Source organism: Frankliniella occidentalis, unplaced genomic scaffold (genome assembly GCF_000697945.3).
Source record: "Frankliniella occidentalis isolate FOCC.00 unplaced genomic scaffold, Focc_3.1 Scaffold41, whole genome shotgun sequence".
Lineage (NCBI taxonomy): Eukaryota > Metazoa > Arthropoda > Insecta > Thysanoptera > Thripidae > Frankliniella > Frankliniella occidentalis.
In genome coordinates, this window is record NW_026267171.1 from 710,010 (window position 1) to 715,823 (window position 5,814).

The window sequence follows — 5,814 nt, forward strand, 5'->3', positions numbered from 1 at the left end:
CAGGCGGGTCCCCGTGTCAAAGCGGGGTGGGTAGGGCCCACATTTTTTTCAGTTTTGATAATTTTGCAGCTAAAACGAATCCGGCTCTAAGAGGTATTTTAACTGCTGGTGAAATACCGTATTAACAAGTTCAGACGAGAAAACTTGTGTTGCTTTCCCTCTCAATTTTCATTGTCAAGTTTCACTGACGAATCTCGTTGTTGGTTTCCCGCAGTGAGGTCCATCATCCTATCCCCCCTTTGACAACTGCCGCTAGAGTGAGCCTCTCGCGAATCCCCCCACCCCGCCTTCCCTCTCCACTGGCCAGCCGCCGGGCCGCCGCCGGCTGCGGAACGGAGCGTCAGATCGGGAACAGCTGAGATGAGCTACTCGTCGGTTAAGCTCCCGGCCCAGCTGGTCGCCCTCTCAACCTCGTGCTTCGCGATTCGTCGGCCGTGCAACTCGTCATGCTGCCTGTCCGTCTTCAGGTTGGACCAAATGCGCCGCGCTCCCCGTCCCCAACAACTCTGTCTGGCTCTTGGTCCTCGCCCCGCCGCCGTGTCCGGCCCGCGCGCCGTTCCGCCGCGCGCTCACCCGGCTGTCGTCGCCGAGCTGGAGTTCGAGCCCGTCACCCGCGCCATCCGTGTCATCCGCGTCACCCGCGTATGGGCCTTCTCGTCGTCGCTGCAGCGCCCCCTTCCTCCCCTCCCACCCCGCCGGGCCCGCCGCCGGGCCCGCCGCCGGGCCTGGCCCATTCGACGAAGTGCAAGAAGAGAAGTGCAGTGTCAAGTGCATCGTGGCCAAATAAGTGAAAGTCGACTGCAGTGTGTGCATGTGGGCCGTGAAGTGTAGTGTTCAAGTGTCCTCAAGCTCCCTTTGCCTCCGTTCCACTGGTTCCACTCGCCGTCGCTGCTGCTGCGCGCCGGACCGGGGCTGGCTGTCGACTCATGGTAGGGTAGACGACCGTACTTTGTTTTGCTCAGATAGGAACATTATAGTAGATTTTGACTTCAGAGCGCAACGGTGGACAGTGCTCTTGCGCTCATCGCCGTGGTCTGGTTGGCACGGTCAGGCAGGGGGGCGGGGCAGATTTTTGGATGGGACGATTAAAATTGCACTCTCTGCGTTCTTCACAATGATACCTCGACACACAGTAACATGATAGAAAGTCCGACACCAGACACCAGTCGTGGCCGTATTAGCCGAAAGTCGCGTAGCCGTGGGTAGTATGGGGAGCCGCGTCAACAACCTCATCTTTCTGCCGTTTAGTTAAATATTGCCGATTAACGTTTATAATGTTTTGTTTGACGTTTTGGCCTTTTTATGCGGAAGAGATCAAATGATTTGAAGATCCAATTTCAGGTCAGTGATCAAATCGGCCCCTTTTTACTGTGTTGCGTTTGGCTTTGGTTTGTTTTTGTTCCCCCCTGATTGAAGTTGTTGTCGGCAGGGTATCAATAGGCTATTCCGCTCGACGCGGTAAGAAGAACACAAGAAGATTCACAAAAGACGAGGGTGCGGGGAGCGCGGGGGGGGGGGAGCCGCCTCGCTACCCCTACCCTCGGCGTTTGTGATGCTCAACACCACCGCCCTGCTCCTGCTCACCGTCACCACGCTCACCATCGACCTGCTCTAGCTCATCGTCGCCGTGCTCACCATCGTCGCCCTGCCCAACACCACCGCTCTGCTCCTGCTCACCGTCCGCCCACTCAACGTCGACCCCATCCAGCTCATCGCCGCTCTGCTCACCATCGCAGTCCTGCTCACCGCCGCCCTGTCGCCTGATTCAGGAGATCGTTCAAGAGGGGCTCTCCGATACCTCCTGTATAGCTCCGTCCTTGTTGCACTCATGGGGCAGGTAGCCCCTCTTGAACGATCTTCTGGATCAGACGGCGGCCTAGCTCACCACCACCCAGCTCACCGTCGCCCTGCTCACCGCCGGCCTGCGCATCCCCGCCATGCTCCAGCTGGCACTCCGCGGGGGCAATCAGATTCTTGCCGCTGAGAAAGGTATGTTTGTGTACTTCGGAACCGAGAAGTCCCGGTCCATGTGATCATTTATTGACCTGCTCTCTTACCGCCCGCCTCTGTTGCAGGTCCCAGCCGCCGCGCCTCGCCGCGACTCTGCTCCCCAGCCGACAACTGGACCTTCTGGCTGGATGCTGCTGTGGCCGTGGTCGGCAGACCACAGGTACGTCCCTCAAGCCTTCCTTGTTGCACGTTTGGCCCGCTTGCAGTGGCCCCGGTCGTTCCCTGGCGCCGCCCCTCGACCGTTGGCTGGCGCGCCGCGCTGGGCCTGCCCTCGCTGGACCCGCGGGTCTCCCCCGTAGGCCCCCCTCCCCCCCGCGGGGCTGGCGAGTGGCAGCGCTCGGGGCAGTGCGTCGGCCGCGGCTGGCGGGCGTGTGTGATACTTTGTGACCGGCGGACCACGAGGGCAAAGTGATGGCGTACTCCAACCGCACGTAGGCACCGAACTAATAACTTGTTCTATTCCTCTTCCATGCCGCTGCTGCTCTGGCCGTCGAGACCTCGGCCGTTCTGTTGCTGCACCAAGCTGCTCGACTAGGACGCTCCCCTGAGACCCCGAGCAGTGCGTCACCACGGCCTCGTCGCCGCCTTCTTGGTCGCCTACAAGCAGGTGGAGGGCGGACTTCATCTTTAGTGGCTTCTTGTTCATTTTTTGGGGTTTGCCTATTAATTTTGAATGACCATGTTGCAGAGTCTCCGTGGAAGGCCCGCTGCAGCCGCCCGCCTCGCCGTGGACAGGCAGCCTGCCCGGACGTGCGCCGCGGAGCCACCGTTTCAGCTGCGGGAGAAGTGACTGTGGTTTGCTCCGTGACCAGATGTTCGTTTCTCTAATCGCTTTTCTTGTTCCAGGCGCGTTCCAGTTCCGGCCTCGTCAGCTAGTCTCCGCGGTCGGCGAAGGCCTCCAGGACCTCCAGGACCTCCAGGTACACCCCCACAGCCCTCCCTCGCCGTCCTCGTCGCCGACACTCCGCGGGGGAAGCAGATTATTGCTGCCGCCGAGAATGAGAAGGTTGGTTGTGGTTGGTGTGCTTTGGGATTATTATTCCCGGGATATGTAATGATTTATTGAGCTGCTCCCTTGACACCCGCTTTTGTTGCAGGTCCTAGCCCGAGCCGCCGCGCCCCGCCGCGACCCTGCCTTTTAGAGGGTCTTCTTGTGAGGCGCGCCTGGTCGGTGCTCTGCCCGCTGCAACTGCGCGCCCCGCCCCGCCTCGCCCCGCAGCCGGCGAGGACACCAAGACTCCACGACCCGCTGGGCCCCCGATACCCAGTCTACTATGAACGCTGCTGCCTTCAATGTCATCCCGAACAACCGGAGAAAGGGAGAGAAACCAGTAAGTTTTTCCTAGGCTCAACCTGAAAATTTTTTGCAAACTGTATTCTATTGCAAGGTTGCAAAAGATTTTTGAGCTTTGTATTATTGTAAAGAACTAGTTCTTATTGCAAAGAAACTGTTGGCAAGCGTGCGGATAATTGGTTCGTATCACAATGCTTCATTATTTTTTGTAAGCTGCAAAGAAAATAGTTTGCAATACTAACGTATCCTTTGCTATGGCCGAGATCTCTTGAACATACTCACATTCAAACGATTGATTCTCTTCAAACTGTTTTGCCATCAGAGGAAAAGTATTTTGATAGCGGTTGCAAGTTGTTACAGTGAGTTTGCTTGTCCTCCTACAGGTGCGCAGCCCGTGTTGTGTGGAGGTGACTGTCACAAGGATGAGAAGCAGAACTGGTGAGAGCGAGGGCCACAAGAGGCAGTAAGCAGGTGAGTTTGTTAATCTTAGCAACAGTTGCCCAACCATGTTTCCCTTACATTCACATAGGCCTATTTCTTTTTGTTTTTACTCGTTCTTTACCTCCCGACACTTCTTCTCGGAGGTAGAGAACGAGTATTTTGCTCGGGTTTAATTGTAACGAATAGCTTCACTTCAGTACATTTCATTGCCCCAGCAGCAGAGAATTGACAAATAATAGATGTCAATGTGGTGATCTGTGACGATTCTCTCCTACTGGTGGTCTGGGGCGTGTTTAAGGGGTTTTAAACATTTTTCATTTCTTAAAATCTCATTTCTTTTGTACCTTATTAATATTTTTGAACACTGAAATTGTAGTTCGGACCAGAAACAGATTGTGAGGGGAGATGGTTTCAGACTTGCGTCTTGTTTTAATTTGCCTTAAAACCTAGCAATGTTTATTATGGTCCACCTATCAAAAGTTATTTGAAGTTTATCTATTCTAGTATCGGAATTTTGTGGGATAGGAGTATAAACCGACAGATTTCTTTTCCTTTCTGAACATGTAATTTGCTGTAATGTTCCAGATGGCATTTCTACATTGCTGTTCCACCACTGGATCAACAAGACAACAAGAACCATATAACTGGATCAACAAGACAAGAACCATTTAACTGTTTTCTTTTTAATCACGACTGGACTCTCTCTTGACGGTGACTTCTTATTCCTGCCTTGCTTTTCTTGCATTGTAGTGGAGTTTGTTTATGTGGTGTTAGTAATGACATTTCGTTTGGGTTTTGCATGTTTGTGGTGTGCTTGTAATTTTATGTGGGGTGTAGGAATTCTGTGTAATCTCTTCCTCTCTAGCTTGACCAAACTTGACACTTTTCTGAATATCTGCACACACTTCTATCATGCGTCGTTTAATCATAGTAAAACTGTAAAATCCCCTGCTGTAATTGGTATTTTTACACTGAATAGCTTTCACTCTTACATGATTTGCTTGTATGATATTGTTTTACCGGTGTTCAGCATTTTTCAAATCGATTCTCATTATTCAGCAATCAATGTACCCATCTTTTTCCCTAGTTTAATTGCGTCAATACTACTATGTTCTGGTATAACTGATATATGCCCAAATAATTACTGTTCGACTTGGACCTTTGTCTTGTGTGAAAACATGTGCCACTGTCTTGTCAGCCTGTTAGGCATTAATGTTTCCATAAACTTAAAAATAAAAACAATTATTTGAAGGTAGTGTAGTTTAGTGACCTCTATAATAATATTCAGAACTATATTGTTCAAGTCCAGTCCATGGTCCAGTCAAGAGTCAGTCACACACCACTATTACTCGCCATCTATCGGCAGACCCCAAACTTCGTCGCCACACATTACGTTCTTCTTTAAGTTCTTCCTCAACCCCTTACGTTCTTTGTTCTGCCTTCCAATACCCAATAAAAGCAGGCGCCAGCTTTCACTCGGCGCCACACTGTGACCAGCGCGTGATGTGAATACATCGCTCTTAAAAGACTCTGGACTTTCATTCCAAACACCCCTCTACCCATTACAGTATTTTAGTGATTATGATTTAAATATGTTCCCCTGTAGCATTTCGGGAAGCCATCAAATCATAGAATGGGAAGTGGCAATGGGAATATACTGAACATTGGACACACAATTTTCTCTCACTAAAGATTCAAGGTAGCAATGGACCGAACAGATCTAGAACCATTATCGCAACTGAGGGTTGGATAGGTCCTTGGGTGTCCAGGTCGGGGATGGTATGTGAAGTATTTTTAATTTTGTGTTATGAATTGCCTTTAGCTGCAGTCATATTTTACTAATTGATTTTCGAATAGGTTATTTGAGGCTTTTAAAACACTATCTGTGACGAGAAGTTGAATTGAATCTACTCATGGGACTTGTGATACCTGAACTGACCCTGAATTTTTGTTTTTTTAAAATAATGGAACAGTGGTGCCGTGTAAACCGTCGGCTGAGAGGAGATATGATGTATTTTATGAATGGTGTAGATGTATAATTTGTATGTAGCCACGCCCCCCCCCCCCCC

General features: G+C 51.2%; 1 protein-coding gene and 1 long non-coding RNA gene across 2 annotated transcripts in view; one reads left to right on the forward strand and one right to left on the reverse strand.

The window, feature by feature from the left end:
* LOC113203261 (uncharacterized) overlaps positions 1-5,814 on the reverse strand; it is a 47,334-nt gene that overhangs the window by 21,297 nt on the left and 20,223 nt on the right. The gene's annotated exons all lie outside the window — the stretch shown is intronic.
* LOC113203262 (uncharacterized) lies at positions 102-5,270 on the forward strand. The gene is made up of 6 exons (XR_003303249.2): positions 102-1,989; positions 2,076-2,617; positions 2,699-3,016; positions 3,108-3,341; positions 3,688-3,775; positions 4,331-5,270. It is a non-coding gene; the product is annotated as an uncharacterized LOC113203262 (long non-coding RNA).